The sequence below is a fragment of the Camelus bactrianus genome, chromosome X (genome assembly GCF_048773025.1).
Source record: "Camelus bactrianus isolate YW-2024 breed Bactrian camel chromosome X, ASM4877302v1, whole genome shotgun sequence".
Lineage (NCBI taxonomy): Eukaryota > Metazoa > Chordata > Mammalia > Artiodactyla > Camelidae > Camelus > Camelus bactrianus.
In genome coordinates, this window is record NC_133575.1 from 22,248,144 (window position 1) to 22,268,013 (window position 19,870).

General features: G+C 35.0%; 1 protein-coding gene across 1 annotated transcript in view; it reads left to right on the top strand.

Moving 5' to 3' along the window:
- IL1RAPL1 (interleukin 1 receptor accessory protein like 1) overlaps positions 1–19,870 on the top strand; it is a 1,156,506-nt gene that overhangs the window by 174,849 nt on the left and 961,787 nt on the right. The gene's annotated exons all lie outside the window — the stretch shown is intronic.

The window sequence follows — 19,870 nt, forward strand, 5'->3', positions numbered from 1 at the left end:
GCTACAGTGTTGTGATATCAAGAATTGCACAAATAAAAGTATCTTTGGAATTCAGAAAGGAGAGGGAATGAAAGGACTGAGGTGCGGCTACAGCAACCATTTGCAGTCCCTTAGGTTGACAGGCCTCAGATTCATATTGATTAAATCAACGAACAGAGCCACATGCAAGGGAAGTAGAGAGCAGTCTGCTCTTCTGAGCCCCACCTTGGAGGAAAGTCTGGGGAGGGATCCCTGAGTACTTTGTGCTTGCCCAAGGGGCTGATGATGTGAGGTTGAGAGTAAAAGGAATTTGACTGAGCCTCTGGACTCTAGATCTTTGTGGTTATTGTATAGCTGTTGTATCTGCCATTGATGTGGTTGTAGGCAATATGAAAAAAATACTGCTTCTATGTATACACATTATTTTGTCTGTTCCTCTTGGTGGATATTTTTGAATGAGAGAAAACCCTAGGGCAGGATTATGATGTAGTAGCTTTTGTACTTCGAATGGATTACTGGCAAATAGCAGTTATCTTAATTTCTTTGTCTGCCACTTGCAAGGAAAGTTGAGCATACCCGTGTGAGTTAGAGTATGTAGAAGGGGAAGTAAATTGTGATGAAAGCTGATAATTTCTATAGCAGTGCTATTTTCTTGAACAGCAATTTACATTAAAAACACTTAACATGAATCTGGCCACGTAGAAGAGAAACACGCATCTGTATGAGTATTATAACAAAACGAAACTCCCCAGAATGGAAATATTGATTGAATCTTAAAAACTTCTTTTTTTCTGGTTATTATACTTTATTATACAAAATTTGTTTTTATTTTGGTATATGTCAGATCTATGATTTATTTATCAAAATGCAAGTGTGATTTTTTTCTCCCATCATCAGATAGTGGTGCCAGGTCCATTCTGTCTATATACTAATTTTGGGGAAAATGTTAATTGAATCAAAACTTAACTTTGTGTGTTTGGGAAACATGGGAGCTGTGCTAGCCATGTGGGACAGTTGGAAAATTCATATCTCCTTCTGTTTCAGGGACCTGAGAAAACTCAGTGACCTGTCTCAAGTTCAATTTTTTTTTGATGGTATAATTATTTTAGGAGAGTGGTAGTAAAATGTTGCCCTAGGTTTGGCAGAATTCTGAGACCTTGTTCTCTTTTATTTATGCATATAGTTGTCACATAGCTAATTAATACCTCCCAAACTAACTGTGTTTTCTGTGTTATAATGTAAAAATGACAAGGCAAGTACTGAGATTTAGTGACATGGTCTATTTGTTTTCTTTTCTGTATAATGTAAATTAAGATAGCTTCCTCTGGTATCTGTGTTAAGACCCTGCTGGATGGAAGTTTGTTTGATTTTTTAATATTAAGTGTACAATTTAGATAATATTACTTTACCCATATAGTTTCATAGCTTGTACTCATTTCAGCGGATGCCTGTTACCATGGCACCTTTGTTGAGAAAAGCAGATATGTAGCTTACTGAAGAGCGTCGTTACTGATCTCCATAGATCAAGTAGAGGAGGAGAACACTTGGCATCTTCTCCTTAAAAAATTGATGGCTCAATCTTCACATCCAGCCCAACCTATAAAACCAGAGGCACCAAGGCCAGGAAATAAAAATCAATTTTTGATATTTGATTTCACATATTAACCAAGAGGAATACTTACCCTTGTTCTTTCTTCTTCTTAATTCTCTTTTTTATTTGTAATTTTATAAATCTTTTTGAAAGGTCATTAAACATGATTCAGAACCCAATGCTTTTTCATATGTCTTTTACTAGAATATTATTTTTAATTCTCTGTGACTACTAGAAAACAAAAACTAGATATTTGAATAACTGAGAATATATTAAATATGATTATAATGCTCACAGTAATGTTGAATTTTTTATGGCATGTCAGTTGTGTATGGTGTTTACTTTAGATAAACACATATGGTCATTCCATAAAAACTTAAAAGTAGGTATTTGTTTCTCATTAACAGAACTAATTTGAAAGCAATAGGAGCTCTTCATAAACAAGCCGGAGATGTATTATTTTTATCACATTGGCTTACACCCCCATTGCTATTAATTTAAGGAACAAATTAAGTGTTAAAAAGGCAGTTCCATTATCATAAAATCCTTGACTGAAATATTAAAAATTCAATTTTATAATGTTTTGTTTCAAATATCACTTTGGATATGTATATGATTATAACAGTTAAGGATTCAATCTGATCTCTCAGGTAGTGTCCTGAAGTTTTGCATACATTTAGAATCAAGGCCTTTAATATCTATGCAAGCAAATATTCAGCCTTTTTTACACAATACATGTTTCTCTTGGAACAATTTTGTACCTTGCTTTTAGTTTTTATAAGCAACACTTGAAGAAAGAGGCAAAGACTATCAATATTATCCATTCTCCTAGAGTATGTGAAGCTTTGTAGCAATTTAGTAAGTAAACATTTGAGTTGTTTTCATTTATAGAATTCTGTACAGAAACCACATGTAAAGCTAATGCTTGCTTGTACGGTCTTTGTATCTCAACTAATTTAGAAAGTTTAACTTACTGTTTTTGTTGGTTGATTGGTTTGCCTCTGTTTCTCTCTCTCTCTCTGTCCCTCCCTCCCCCGCCTCTCTTTCCTCCCTCCCTCTAGTTTATTAGTGTATTTGTCTTCAAATAATCTATTTTGAATGTTCCCTTTGTGTCTTTGTAGAACACGTTTAAAGTATAAAAACATTGTCATTGCTTTGTTTGAAGGGTTAAAGTCTATGAAATTCTGTATCTTTACAAGGTCATTCCAAGAGGACAGTGTGGTTTCTGTTAATAATGGCTATTCTTAAATGCTTATTTTTATTTTGTGTAACTAAGAGAATTTGGGATAGGATTCAGGGCCATGGAGATAATGTAGACTGTTGAAGGAATATTACATACAAAATATGAGAATAGTGCTTTCGAGGAACTGAAGTGTGAGTTGTAATTTGGCCTAATAGCTTGAGGCACTGAAGAGAAATGAAGCTAGAGGAACTTGAATATAGAGATTAGGGAAGAGAAAGGGATCCAGACCTTTTGCCTGTTTCTCTCTGCTCTCATAACCATCCCTAGAATATAAGATGGCGAGTGCAAGAACTGTGGTCTGTGTATGCTTTTAACTTCTAAGTGCCAAATATGGTGTGTGTTTCCCAGTCAGGATTCAAGGAAATGTCTTAATGAACTGATGATTGTATGAATGAATGGATGTGTAGCTTTAGTGTTCAGGCTGGGTTCTGTGTGAGGATGCTGTAAGACCAGCACAGTATTAGAAAAATGAAGGCAAAATAAAATAAAGCTATTTAAGGAAAATGTTTTTTTTCTTAAATAGGCAGTAATATAATATATAATATGAGACCACTGAAGCAAAAGATACAAGCTTAGAATAAGTGATATCTAAGACACACTAAGGGTTTACATGAAGACAGTGGACCTTTGCAAATCATGAGTGTTTTGATGAGATTTAAATGCAGTTCAAAATCTGTTAGAAGGGCAAGAAAATGATTCTTTAACTATTAGCATATTGGACTTTTACTACACTTACTGCTGCTTTAAAGAAGTACTGTCATCATGTAGACATTTTGGTTTTAATGGTATTGTTCAGTACAGACCACCATGAAAGGGTGTGTTTCAAGATTCCTGATATACGATACATAAACAAGTGACTTTGGTAGAGGGGAAAAAAAGGTATTCACAATTATTAGAGCATATGGAGAAGAGTAAGTGGCTATAATCTATAAACCAAAGATTACATCTTGTTCTAGAATGTATTTATGATATATCAGAGTTACTCAAAGCAGCCAGCTATTAGAGAATAAAAGAGTTACCACAGGAAGTATCTTTTCTTCATTCTAGAACTTGACAGTGGACACTTGTTTGTGTAAAATGATTCAGATGTACTTCTTCTTGACAGCAAGAGGAAAGCAGGTTTCTTGAGGGTTTCCCAGACTCATAAGAGATAAGAGTCATTAAATAACCAAACACACAGTTTAGGTTCTAATCTTTGTGTTATTTCTGGGTCATCATTTCTTTAGGTAAAAGAAATTATGCTACTGTGGAAAGAAAATGAGATTTAACTGAATAGGAGTGAGAAAGTGTAGTGGTGCGTTTCCATCCCTTGCCAATGTGATTTATGTGTATCAGATCTCTTGGGCATTCCTGGATGTCAGTGAGCTTAATTCCACATGATTAAGAGACAACCCAGTCCCCCAGCATCTGCCTTTTATTATGTTACCATGTGTTTATTCCCAGTTTGTCAAACATGTCAAAAAGTATGAAACATTTCTCCTATTTTTCCTTTGGGGTACCTTATAAGACCAGACTTCTTAGGCTTTATTTCTTTACTTTTTGAAGTTAAACAAATGCACTTTACTTTTTCTTGGGAAAAAATCCATCCCTCTCTTCTGTTTGTCTTGTTTTTTAAAAATAAATTTTGAATTAGATCTAGAATAATTTTAATATTCATTTGAAATGTCTTTAATTAGAATAGTCTAACAAACAAATGGAGCTTACACCTGACAAAATAGAATTATCCAGTATCTTTGTTAATAATCATGTGATATACCTAAGAATTTCACCATAAACTTACTTGTTCACTTTTAGTTGTCAGTACAGTTTCATATAGAGTTGGCATAAATTAACATCATTTGTGGATACTGGTGCCTAATTCGTGGTGAATTTACATGGAGAAGATAAAAGTCAATATGGTTGAACCTGCAAGATGAGTAGGATTTCAATGGGGAGGGGAATATTCCAAATTAGTAAATATAGCAGTGTAACAGTGTGTCATGGAGGTCATAAAAGGTATATTCTTTGACATATTTGAAGGGAGAAATGAGGAGTAGGGGACAGCAATGGGAGTCAGTCAGTGGCAGGCAGGGATTCAGAGGATGAACCCTTGATCCATGGACATTCTCCTATAGACTTGAAGGTGATCTATAAGGTGGCTTAGAAATTAAGGACACTGTTGTATTAGTATCCAGTTGCTGCTTTAACAAGTTACCAAAAATCTAGTAGCTTAAAGCAACATATACTTACAGTTCTGGAGGTTAGATGTCTGAAATAGATTGGTAGGGCTGTGTTCTTTGTGTAGGCTCTAGGGGAAAATCTTGTTTCAGTGCCTTTTCCATCTTCTAATGGCTACCTGCCTTCTTTGGCTCATGGTCTCCTATCACTTCAACCTCTGCTTCAGTCATCATATCTCCTTCTCTGGCTGTGACTCTCCTGCCTCCCTCTTTCCCTCATAAGGGCCCTTGTGAGATTACATTGGACCTGCCTGGATAATCCAGGAAAAACTCCTTATTTCAAGATCCTTAATGTAACGAAATCTGCAAAGTCCCTTTTGTCATGTGAAAAAAGCAGTCATATGTTCCAAGGATTAGTATGTGGACATCTTTGGGAAGGTGAGTACACTATTCTCTCTTCCACAACTGATAATTATTTAAGTCAATCAAACTTATTATTGAATTTGGATTAGAGATTAGTGAAAGAATGATCTTTCAGAAATTAGACAGAAATAGGGGAGATAAGAAAGGGAAGTTGAAAATTTTTGCTGAGTGATTTTTTGGTCTGTGATTTTAAAAAAGGAGGAGTTGCGGAGCAAAGGGGGAAAAGGGAAAAGAAAACAAAGCAAAGAAAAGGAGGAAGGGAGGGTGAGAAGGAGAAAGAGAAGAAACAGACTCTAGTAATGCTTTGGATCTTGATAACTTTAAAAAGTTGAAATATAGTTGATTTACAATGTTGTTTTAGTGTCTGGTGTACAGCAAAGTGATTCAGCTATATATATGTATATACACACACAAATATATTATTTTTCATATTCTGAATCTTCATAACTTTTGACTCATCTGTACTGCACAAATATACTTTCATAAGTAACTCTTTTTTCTTGTGGTATCCTAAAAAAGTCTGTTTTCCTTTCGGCCAGCAATGTCTGACACAAAAAGGGTATCCTGACTCAAAGTAACAGCAGTGAGAACAGGGAAGACAGAAGAGAAAGTAACTTTAAAGTCAGAATCCATTGAGTTTGATGATTAGATGTGGGACATTTGAAAAAAAGAGGTAGAGAAATAATTCCGTAATAGGAGGATTGTGATGCCATCGATCATATTAAAGATCTCCAAAGAACAGAAACTTGAAAGGACCACTTGTGTTAAGAGAACAGTTGGTAGGTCATTGAGACTAAGATGAAGCCCAGAAAGTAGACTGAGCATAGAGTATGAAGGGTTTCGTCTGTCTCACATATTTTGATTTTTGGATTTTAGCTTGTGGAACAGAAAGTTTTGGATGAGATACTGAATTGCATTGCAGATCCCCTTTAGTAGAAAACTTGGTCTTTGAGGTTGGGCTTCTGATTGGCAGATCTGTTTATTGTGGTGCCTTCTATACACCATAAAGATGAAACTCCTTGATATATATGTGATAGTGTTACACAAATGTTTGTACCAGTCCATCAGTAAAGCTGCCCTTACAGAGGAGGAAACACAATCAAGCTCTAAAGGGTCACATATGAGAGTGGCGTGATCAGATCTGTTTGTGGACAAATAATAATGCTCTCTGTAGGAAAGAGTGTAATGAGATTCCAGAGTGACCAGTCAGGGACTCAGTAAAAATGATATTCCTCTATACTAAGGTCCTGAAAAGCAGTCATAGGGACTGAAAGTATGTTTCTGAAGAAGAATAAATGGGATCAAGTGAATGTTTGGAGTTGGATTGTGAAATAATTTGAGAAGTTATATTGATGTTGTCATCAATTACAGAGAGAGGAAGAAGGACAGTTTTTCAGGGATTGGAGATAGAATGAGTTCAGTCTGGAGCCTATGAGCTGTGACAACCACTGGAAATAATGAGCTGATGAATTTATTGGTCTGGAGTTCTATTAGTTTCCTGTGGCTGCTGTAACAAATTACTACAAACTGGGGGACATAAACCAACAGAAATCTATTCTCACAGTTCTGGAGGCCAAAAATCTGAAATCAAGGTCTCAGCAAGGCCATGTTCCCACTGAAGGCTGTAGGGGAGAATCCTTCCATGTCTCTTCCAGCTTCTGGTGGCTTCTGGTGTTCCTTGGTTTGTATCTGCATCATTCCAGTCTCTGCCTCCATCTTTACATGGACATCTCCTCTGTGTCTCTAATCTCCCTTTGTCTTTCTCTTATCAGGACACTTGTCATTGGACTTAGTCTACTTGGATAATCCAGGATGATCTCATCTTGAGATTCAAAAGAAGTTGTCAGATTAAAAAATATATATTATATAAAAATCAGTATATTATGGTGGCTGTTTATGTTTTAAAGTTTAACTCTTAGAAATTGTTACTTTTATTATTTTTTTCTATTTATGTATAACAAGTATACAACTCTTGGTCATCCATGATAATAAGAATTACTGTCCTATAGAAAGGAAAAATTTTTCTCCAATCACAAATTCTTTTACCTAGGTTTGAAATAAGTTTGCAAAGACTAATCTCCTGAAGGTAGGGTAATACTGATTCAATTTTCATTCCCTTACTTCATACAAACAGGTGGGAAAGTTGGCTTACAAGTGTATTAAAATTTTCCATGGCTAATCTTCATGTTGACTATTGCAGACCATTTCTACAGACAACTAATGTTGACATGCCAACTTTTGTCTACAGTGATGATCACTAAAAAAACACTCTGAGTTATTTTTTTACAGAAGTAGTTTAGATTGTTCTGTTGAGTATTATGAAACCTACAGAATTGGAAATTAGGAAACTTAGGTTTAAGTCCAGCCCCTACCAAACCTTGTTGACTGGGGACAAGTCCCTGAACCTTTCAGGATTTCAGTTGCCATTTTCATAAAGTAAAACTTTTGAATTACAACATCATCAGTAGAAATAGAAGTTTATCCTTTTGTTCATTTTGTAAGCATTTATTGAACACCTTTAAGGAATACTCAGTACATAAGGTGGTACCTTTTTTCTGTAACATATTTTATATATTCCCAAATTGATCAAGCAAATTTAGATGGATGGAGTTTGTAGTCAGATTGCTTGAGGCCCCTCAGTGGCTACATTTAACTTCATGCTACAGTTTTCCTAACACCACAGGCCAGAGGATGTTAACAGTTTAAAACAGGTTCGATTAAGGAAAAAATTATGTTTTTTATTCTTGTTAAAAAGCACATGCTATATACTTTCAAAGCTAAAGTAAAAATAAAGTACTTTTCTTTGCAGGTGCTGATGTGTCTAAGTGAAATTAGGTTTGGCAGTTCAAAATACTAAGCCATGTTTTAGCCCATTTTTACTTATTTACGGCAAATTTCCTTTTGTAGAGTTGTAGTCTCTTAAGACATCTAGAGTGCTGCCTTGCATGGAAAATGTTGCTTTAGGGCAATGACAATGAATAACTGTTAAAAATCTCTGAGGATTATGTATAAACATTTCTTTAAAAAGTGGTAAGGCTCTTGTGGGTATCCTAAACACTATTCATTGGTCATTTATGTTTTACTAACTGTACTAAAATATTTCCTAGTTAATATTGCTACTTTATTTGAGTGAAGTTCTATCATTGGCATTTTACTTTGATTTCTAAAAGCATATTTCAGTTACTTTGTATTACACATATGATAAAGTGAATGATAAAGGGAAATGATTTTTATCAATGATAAGAAAAGGTTTAATACTCTGAAAAATTAATATGTTTTCTTAAATATGTTCATATTAGAAAAAAGGACAACTTAAATTTGAAAAGAAGATTCTTCCTGTTTTTCCTATAAAGATGTCCTATAAAGTAAGGACTCTCCAGTGCCCTCTGGTGGTTTTTCAGAGTTGATGAAAATGCACTAATAAACACAGAAGGAACAGAGAAAACAAACATGGGAAGAAAACTTCGAATGAATTACTTATTGTTCAGAGATTATTTTAATTGACCCTAATATTTTCCAGACATTTATTTTCTCCAATTTATTGCCTTATGTTTAGAAATGTGTACAGATTTCTGTTCCTTGGGTATTTTTTTAATAGAAATTTTCACTGAGATTTTTTTAAGGAGACAAAGAATTATATTTTCAATGAAATAATCATCATGTCAGTTTGTAGCTCTGTATCATCAGAGTTCAAATTATGTAGACAAATACATTCAAATTATAAAGTGTTTTAAAAATTCTTTTTTAAAATATGTTGCTGCCATTAAGGTCTTGTTATTATGATTCAGATTATCAAGAGGAGGAAGCAAAGTCAGGAAATATTTTTCAGTTGTTCACTAATGTAAATAAGAGCAGGTGGTAGAAATATGAAAGTAAAGAACATGGAGGGCTGAATCTGTGGTAAACCACTCATTTTCCTGCTGGGCTAGGGGACTGGGCCTGGAATAGGTTGGGAGGTCCCGAGGATGGTGAAGCAAATAGGAAACACTGGTCATCGGTCGGAGTTAACTTGAAAAAGCAAATTCTCTTATCTGCATATCCCAAAAGAATGAGGTTCATTTTGAAAGGAAGTTTTTGGTCGGTAGTGTTCTGTATTTTAAAAAAGACAAATTTCTTAGAGCTTTAACTATTATAAATATATTTTCAAATTTATTACACACACAGGCACCAATATACTAACAAACTCTAAAGAGAATCTCTGTTTATCAGTTATGAGTATTTATATGGCATGTGTACAGCTATATTTGTTAGTTTCTTTTAGGGTTTTATGCATTTCTGACCTAATGTTGAAGCCCCTTCATCTTCCCAAAGGACAAAGTAGTAAATTCTGTATATAATTGTTGACAAACATTTATCGAATTCTTACTGTACTGTGTGCTCAGTAACTTTGGCATCAGCTGTGCCTGGGTATAAAAGAGGTTAAAATGTTTACATATTTGTAGAGATTTGACTTTTGGATTCCTTATTTAAAAAACAGAATTATAGGAAGTTTTAGTAAAAGAAGGTGAAATGATTTATCTTTGTTAGGTTTATCACTTCATTCTTTGTTTTCCATATCTATGAATTGTATTCTGAAAATTGTTTATACAGTTTCCCCATAGCTTTGGTGATTATGGTTTTGGAAGCTTATGGAGTGCTTATTTTTGTAGCTACATGCTTTTTCACTTTATAAAACCCATGTATCTGTAATAACTTTGGAACTGGCGGTGCTATAGGCATTGTCCTTTCATATACACTAGTCAGTTCTAGTTACTCTTTTATATCTAGCAAATATTTTCAAGCATAGCATACTATAAAGAAGCAGTTGGACTGAATTCTTCAGGGGATTAAAGATGAACAATCTACCATCTCTTTTGTTAAATATCTTGCAAAAAAAAGTTGTACAAGACATATAAGTGTACTAGTTCACTATTGATGCTGTAAAAATTACCACAAACTTAGAGGCTTAAAACAACACAAATTTATTATCTTACAGTATTGGATGTCAGAAGTGCTAAAATCAAGGTGTCAGCAAAGTTGCATTCCTTCAGGAGGCACCAGGGGAGACTCTCTTCCCTTGCCATCTCCAGCTTCTAGAAGCTATCTACATTCCTTGGGTTGTGGCTCCTTCCTGAACTCAAATCCAGTGACATAGCATCTTCCAAACAAACTCTCTGACCTCTACTTCCGTTGTCGTATCTTCTCTGATTCTGACTCTGCTGTTTCTCTCTTAACAAGCATCCTTGTGATAGCATTTAGGGTCTCCATGGTTAATCGAGAATAACCTCTTCATCTCAAGATTCTTAATCACATCTGCAAAGTCCTCTTTGCCATGTCAGGTAACATCTTCAGAGGTTCCAGGAATTAGGATGTGAAAACCTTTGGGGAGGCCATTAGTTTGTCTATCACAGAAGTGAACTTGAGTGGCTTTTACACGGAAGAATTTTATAAGGTTGGAATACATGTACATTTGGGCACATTATGGGTGAAAGAAGGAGTGTGTCAGGAGAAAAGGTGGAGAAAGATAGAACCATAGCAGAAAGGACTTTGTATAATGTAACAAGAAAGGTGAATATTATCTTGTAGGAAATCAGGAACCACTGAAGAAATTTAAGCAGGTGTTTAACAGAGATCACCTGACCAGATAGATTGGAAAGACCTCTGAGACCAGAGGGTGGGAAATGAGGCCAATAGTCAGGTGAGAAAGTGTGAATTGAGGCAATAAATAGCATTAGGAATAGAAAGGAAGAGATGGGTTTGGTTGCTAGTACAATATGGAATTAACAGTGGAGAGAGGGAGAAGTGAAAGGTGATTCCAGTTGCTGTTATTAAATTTAAAATTCTGTTGAGAATTCATGCTAGTTTTCTGATCTATATTCTTACTGGACAGATACATACTTAGGTTTTCAGTATGTACTTAGGTTTTCAATATGATACACCTTTTGTGGTTTGAGTTCAGACTGGCCCACTCTACATATGACATAAAAGCCTCAGTTTTGGAGCTAAATCCCTCTTTTGTAGTAGAGCTGTCACATATAGCATATTCCCAAGTCAGTATTTCCTCCTCAGAGTTCTTTCAGGTTTCTTCTATCATGTGTGCTTCTAATGGAGGATTGTATCAATGAGTCTTCCTCTGCTAACTTCATCGAAATACTGCAAATGAACACAAAGGAGGGGCAGTTCTAAAGGTGTCAGGCTTCTTTTAAAATATAGTGTTACATTAGACATATGTATACCTCCATGTATATACACACACACCCACGTGTATGTACAAATATACACACAGTTAACTATTCATTCACAAAACATGCTTTTATCGAAGAACCACTATGTGCCAAGTGTTGAGGATTCAAAAATGATTAGGATATATGATTTTGCTGTGCTTTTTAACATCTGTGTTTTATTTACCCAACTAAATAGTATAAGCTCATTGAGTGCAAAAATATCTTGTACATGTTTATGTATATGTCTTTTAGAATCACTGTGCTTAAAAGAGTCATTGCATAATTAGTGCTCAATACATATTTGTATTTGATTGCTGGATTTAAGCACATTGACGAATCTCATCACAACATTCTCTATTTTCCCCTGATTGATGTGCATGTCCTAACTCTTCTTCAAAAGGGGAAGCTCCTTGAAGAATGGTCCCTACATAGGGACTTCATAACCATTGCAAGCCTTTACCCAGGGCCTTGCAGGTAGCATTCTGTAACTGACTATTACATGAGCAAATGAATGAATTTAACGTACATGAAATAAGTGGTTTTATCAGAGTTACTGTTTCTCTGAAAAGGGAGAATTACAATTTATCTTTTGCTGTTAGGATGACCAGGTTAGTCATGGTCGTCATGTTTGATTCCCTCCTGGCATTGTAATAGCCAAAGCCAGAAGCACTGGGACTACCCTGGGAAGTGAATCTTGAGGTGGCCTTTTTTTTGCTCAAAAGGGCAGCTTTTCAGTTACTTCCTTATAATGGAAATTGTGCAGCTTTTTCCTCCTTCTTATCCTTGGAGTTTTGGCCACCTGTGTGCTTATGTAGATCATTCCATTAAGGAGAACTGGATACAAGAAAGGAGTCCTGCAGGGAAAGGTGCCTTCTAGGAATGGTGCATGAGCCAAAGCAGCTGCTCAGTGCCGCCATGTCTCCCAAGACAGATCACACAGCAAACGCTGGGAATGCTGGGGAATAGAAGTGGCCTACAACATTGAGGGTGTTTTATTTTAATTCAGAACATGAGTTAGTTCAATTTGGCAACTCACACACTCATTCTGCCACTCTGTAACTGACATGCCTCTCTGCAATGAATAGTGGTGACTTACTGTTTGTTTCAAAGGCATGTTTTTGCTTCTTTGAGAGACATGCTTGGTTTATTTTATTCAATTTTTAATGATACATGATTTTATTTTAACTTTCTTTGGAAACTGCTTTGTATCCTAGGGTTTCCAGCTTTCTCTGAATTGAGAGGAGGTTATTACCTTCTAAGTGTTCAATTAGGAAAACAAAACAAGTTTGGAAGCTCCGTTGGGATCTTGTAAACCCTCTCAAAGCATGTTCTGAATGAGACAATTTTTGTGCAACTAGCTCTAATTGTCTGAGATGAGACAGTCTACAGAAGCTAATTGGAGAGAGTTTCATTTTGTAGCATGCATGTGGTTGATACAACAATAATTTAACTTCTTTGGGTTTTTGTTTGCTTGTTTTAAAAATTTCTTTGATGATTTGTTTGTTTGTTTGTTTAGTCCACCCTTTCAATATTTAGTATTTTTAAGGGAAACCTTTTTCAAGTTTAACTTACTTATTCTCCAGTGAGAAAGTTCAGGCTTTGGGTTCACATATAGACCCACCTCAAATTTTGCATAATGTTCTTAAAAGCACATCCATTCTGTTTATTTAATATGGAATTAGTAAACTGTTAATGACCTTCTATCCCCTTGTGCTTTACCTGCATATGATATTGGATTCTGTTTCAATTCAGTGTTTGAATTCTAAATTATAGCTGGCAGGTACAGAGTAGTATTTATCACATTTTCTTTCTTATGATCACCACCTGAGTGATTACACTATTGACATATTCTGAATTAGACAAGAACATATGCTTGACTAAATTGATGCCTCACATAGCAACTTGCATATAATGAATTTTATTTGTGCAGTTATTTTAATTCTTGATTACGTTTTCCAGTTTTAATTTTATGTTGTTCATGCTTCCCCAAATCTGTTCCTCCATTCATGACTTAAGAAATAGACTTTTCTGAAACTTGGAAACTTATTATGCAGACTTCATATCATCCTAACTTAGAATAAGTCAGGCTTGGTATAACTGAGAAAGAATATTTAAACTTTATAGATGCATGCTATTAGTTTCCTTATCATCCTTAATTTGATTTACAGTTTATAACATTTAGTTTAATAAATGGGAAAAAACAGAATCATGTTGTCCTTTTTTTGGATATGATTGGAAGGTTTTCCAGAAAGCTCTCTTGTGTCAAAGTATCTTTTCTACAAAGCTTCTGGTGATGCCTGACCACTCTGGAAGAAGACTCTCCATTAGATAGAAGGGAGGAGAAGAGTCCCAAGAAGGAGGCAGCTGAGAGCACAGGATAGGGAAAGTTTCTGAGGAAGAGTACTGAGTAACTCATAAAGGTCAAGTAGAGACTCGTGTCTTCTAATCACTCCTTTCTGCACCTAGGGTTGCACTTTTCTATTACACAATTTGGCCATAAAATCAAACCAGTTTTCCTCACAGGAGAATGAGGTAGGGATCATGAAGAAGAGGATGGAGAATGCCAGTGGTTAACATGGCTTAAATTGAACATGTTTCTGTCCTGAAGAAACCTTGAGAAAAAGTTAAAGGCTGGGAAAAATGATGTTAACAACCGGATATTCTGAATTAAGGAGAACACCTAGATGCTGTTCGAAACTATTTAAAAATGAGAACAGTTAGTTCATGTTGCCATGTGGTTATGCCACACCATCTCTAGATTAGTGTTCAATGACAAATACTTAAAACTTCCATTCAAACTCATGGTTATATTTAATTTAGATGCTTACATCTCTGGGAATTGCAAACATAAAAAAACAGAAGTGAACTTGCATTAATACATGAAGAGTTAATGAGAATCTGTTTTCCTTTGTATATGGATGTAAATGCATGTTCTATTTCATACAGATAATTTAAATATTCATATGATTATATAGTTACATATTTATATAATATACTGGAATTGGAATAGATATTAAGTTATGTGCTTTTAATAAGAAAACGTTATTTTCTGAAAAGCAAATTGGTTTTCATTGGGACCGTGTAAATATGAGTATATCCCACTTTGTAACCGAAAAAGAGGTAAAATTAACCTTCTGTGGTTACTATTTGTGGAATGAGAAGGATGTTTTTTTCTCTACTCTTGTGGCATTAGAGAGTCAATGGGTAACATGTCTTTAGTTGGTGTTGTTTTGCTCTCGAATAGACTGCTAAGTCATTATAGAGATAACAATTTTAATGAACTGTTTTATTTTTGAAGAAAATATTTTGAGGCCTGCAAATGAGAAGAGTAAATCTATTTCCTATCAGGTTGTACGAAGTCTTCCTGTAGTCTGATAGCTATTTGCTTTTATAGTTGTCATTTGGGCTGTGTGGTTAACAACATGGCAGAGGGTTATTAAAATATGTGACATAGTTTGTTTCTTCAAAAAGTAGAGTATCTAGTATTTTTTTTTTCATTTAATACCCACTTAGCATGTAATACTTTGAGTTGTCTGGTATGTGCCAGCTACTGTTGTAGGCACGGGGGATGAAGTGATAGGTGCTTCACTCATGGAGAGTACAGCTTAGTGGGCTTAAATAAACAAGGTAATTTTATAATACTTCATCCTGTGAATAAAATAAAACATGTTAGCGTTATAGTGGTTGACAAAGCTAGCTACCTCAGATAGAGCAGTCAGGAAAAGTCTTTTTGAGGAGATACCATTTGAGTTGAAATTTGATGACAAATAACGAGCCTGTTATATAAGAACCTGGGAAAAGCTCATTCCAAGCAGAAGGAACACTGAATGCTAGAGATATGCAGTCGGATCAAACAGGACACATGTTAAGAAATCGAAAGAAGGTCATTGTGGCTGACAGGTAGTGACCAAGATTCATACAGTGAATCAAACAGTGGAGTTTTCAAAGGCTATAGAGCAGTGATTGGAGGGGCACAGTGGAAGGAAGGAACTGGGGAATCAGGTGTGACATTGTTGGTCGTAATTTGGAATTTGCATTTTATTTTCAGTTTACAGGAATCTAGTAAATGGAAGAATGATAAGATCTGATTCACATTTTTTAAAGATTAATTTGGTTGTAGAGTAAGAGGCTATTGAAATCCTCCTAGGAGGAGAGGAGAGTTGCTCTGTCTGGGTTCTTAAATGGAAGATAGAGAGCTAAAGACTGGTTTGGGTGACAGTCCGGAAGTAAAACTGAACAGGACTTGATGACAGACTGATGATGAAGGATGAGGGATATATAATATATAAGGAACCATGGATGGCTTCTAAGTTTTTAGAGCTGTTGGGCTCATTGTGGGACTGTTTTACTGAGATGGGGCCAATTAGGAGAAAGAGGGATTACAGTTTTAAGATGTGGTAAATTTGAGATGCCCATTGAAAATTTAAGTGGATTTTTCAAGAAGTTCACTGGCAGCTCAGTGGACAGGTTAAGACTGGATACCTAAATGGAAGGAGTCACTGGCATGTAAATGGTATTTAAAACCATTTGTCTGGGTGAGATCACTGAAGCTGAGTATAAAAGTAGATATAAAAAAAAATGGAGGTCATAGGATGGGGCTCTGGGATCCTTCAACATTTTAGGAGCTGGCAGAGCAAGAAAAGTGAGAGTAGAAAAGTTGAGTAATATCATGGGAGCACAGAGTGATGCAAGAAGATGAAATTAAGTGTTTTTAATAGAGCTGAGAAGTGAAGTAACATAAAGCTAGACTTGAATATATGTCCATTGGATTTGGATGGATACACACACACAGACACACACACACTGACATGCACAACTATTAGTAATGGAAAACAATGAATGGACATGAGAGAAAAGTAGAAAATGGTGGCTAGGCAGAGCCCGAGGGAGCCAGCCTTGAAATATTATTTACAATATTGGTGTTACACTGCAGCAAATTTCAAGTTCTCTACTGTATGTAACATGACTTTGGAGGTTAATACGCAATACTAGATATCCCGAGGTGAGTATGTAGGCCAAAACAAAAGGAGAAGTAAAAAGAGAGGAAGCATAGAGCTCAGACTATTTTAGGAAAAAGACCTGGTTAACATCAAATTGATTGAAATTTGTTTCACAAACCCATATTCCTCATGCCCACTGTCCTATTAGATCTATTATGTAATGAAGAGCTGTGTTAATTATTTCTGCCACCTGCATCTAATGAAATTAGATGTGAAATTTCTGATAGGTACAGATGGCCATTTGGATTTAAAAAAAGCTACTTTTTTCCTATCAGCTGGTCAAATCTCATAAGTTAGAAATGTTCAAACTATGAAATTAATCACTGGCCTTCTTCATAAGTATAGACAATAAATAAGCACAAATGACAATTTCCTCAAGCCTAAATAAACTTGTTTTATTTAGATTTAGAGCTTAAATAATAGCCAATAGTGTGTACCACACTGACATGTTGTGATTTAAAACTATAGTAGAGGTTTAACATAGTGGAATTATTTCAACTTTAAAGTCTGATCATTCTCAATCTAATTCAGTAAATTTTATGCAAATACATTTAAATCTCTGGATGCATATAAATTAAGGCCAGAATATGGTATATACTGGTGAATAATTAAGCTGTCAATATTATAATGAAGCTCATAGAAAAGGTGTGGCCTAGAGTAATTAATAATATGCACCTTTGACAAGTTGTAAGACATTAATTATCCTGGCAAGGAAATAGAAAATATGTGGTAATGATGGTCTAAATCCTATTCATTTTACACGGATTGCGGCCAGTGTTCTCAGTTTGAGGAATGTTAAAATCAGGATTTAGATGGCTATGGGAAGATGCCGGCTGGAAACTAGGAGTCCAGATAGACCTATATGGTCAAATAAAGGCTGGATGACAGAATAGAGAAGCAAAGACGTGGCATGCTTACTTGAGTTAAGTAGATTAATGAAAAAATAACTTGAACTGGATACAATAATTAGAAATAAATAAATTAAGCCTGGAGATGAGGAGCACAGTGTTTAGGAATATGTACAGACGCACATATGCAGTGGATATCAGACATCTCACTGTGAAAGCAGAAGCAGAGATGGCAAGGGTCAAGATGACCACAGCTGAGAAAGGATCAGAAACATACTTAGAATTATCTAAAGAACAATGTTGAACAAAACAGTTTTGAAGCCCTGAGTGCCAGAGGTCATCTGTTATAAGTCCCTCCTGTGAAGTGAAATAATTTACTTAAAGTTGTTCAGCTGACTAGGTGGCTTGCTAGGTGTGACCATCAGAGATAATGTAGTTCTCTTTATAGGAACTGTTCAGGAGAGTTCTGTATGGTATAAAGAGAGATCACAGCCTTGGATTAGAGACTAGTCTTTGTGCATGATTCCTGCAGGATGCCAGGGAAAAAAGTGATGTTGCCTAAGTGGCATATTTGAATTACAGAGACCAGCAACAGCATAGCTATTGCACAATTCATAAATAAAGTACTTGTGTGCCCATCTATTTAGTTTTTATTAGTTTTGTCCACACAAAATAAAACAATGTATTATGTACATATTTTTTAAGCAAACACCCAGCCGAATTTCAGAAATCAGGAAACACCTAGATTAACCTTGCTTTTTAATTCAGTTATATTGATTTGCCATGCATCATTCTCTGATAAATAATTTTAAAGTGTCAACTCTCTGGGTTTTGCAAAAGATGTAGTTTTGGACAAACTTAACCACATATTTTTGGATCCTTACCATTTTCTCCCCTTGAATATGAAAGATTGGAAATATGTCTTAACTATTTTTTGCTTGTTGTAATTAAAATGTTGAATTTCAAGTTATCAAAATACATATCTCTTTGATAATAATAATTTTTTTCTTTTTAAAAAAAGCTCTTATCCATTCTTTAATTTCGTATGTATCTAGATTTGCTTAGGCAAATATAGAAGTGCCTGCTTTTAGAATCTGCCTATAACCAAATCTAGTTAAATATATATAAACCTCAATGTGTATAGTAGATATATATTCATAGCATGGAATGTGAAAAAAAGACAAACACATTCTCTAAGATTAAAAAAGTAACTCAGCAGTTTGAAAGAAAGGCTTAAGGCTAATACTGTACCTAGTGTCATAACACTGTCATGAAAGTTTCTGTTGAATGTCTTATCCTCAGACACAATTATCCCAGTCATACCACCAAGTGCTTCCCCTTCCCCTCAACACTCATCACATCACCCAGTTCTCTTTTCTTTACATCACTTATGGCCCTCTGAATGCATTTTTTTTTTTTACTCTTTAATTGTTTGGTGTTTGTCCGCATTAGAATGTAAGCTAGATTATAGTAGGGCTTTTCCATTCTTGTTGACTCCTGTATCCCAAGCACTTAAAACAATGCCTGACATATGACAGATGTTTCATAAATATCAATGAAATTAATGATGACATTTTTCTTCATTGTAAATTTCATTTAAAAAAATCCAACTCCATTTCAATTGATTTTAGGTCTTCTAATACAGGCACTTCAGTGCTCTTAATTTCCCACTAAACACTGATTTTAACACATTATCCCACAGATTTTGAAAAGTTGTATTTTCATTATCACTTAGTTCAAAATATTTTAAAATTTTTCTTGAGACTTTTTCTTTGATCATGGATTATTTATAAGTGGTATTTAATTTCTAAATATTTGGGAGTATTTTCCAACTATCTTGCTGCTGTTGATTTCTAGTTTAATTCCACTATGGTGTGAGATAATACATTGACTGATTTCTATACTTTTAAATTTGTTATGGTGTGTTCATTACTCAGAATGTAGTCTATCTTGGTGAATGTTCCATGCGAACTTGTGACAAATGTGTATCCTGTTGTTGGAGTATTCTGTAATGTGAGTGAGACCAAAATGATTGTGTGGTTCAAGTCATATATACCCTTATTGGTATTTTGCCTCATTAATCTATTAATTACTGATATAAGAGGTGTTGAAGTCTCCAAATATAATAGTGGATTTGATTTTTTCTTTTAGTTCTATCAATTTTTGTCTCATGTATTTTGATGCTCTGTTGTTAGGTGCAGATATGTTTAGGATTGCATTGCCTTCTTAAGAGATACCCTTTTATCATTAAATAATGCACCAGTATATTACTCATAATTTTCTACATTTGGAAGTCTGCATTATCTGAAATTAATACAATAAAATTATTTTTAAAAAAACCAATTAAAATCCAGCTTTCTTTCCCAGTGCTGGGAAGAGCAGTAGTTTCTGATCTTCTTGCCTTACCTCTCCCAGTGTTGAGAATGA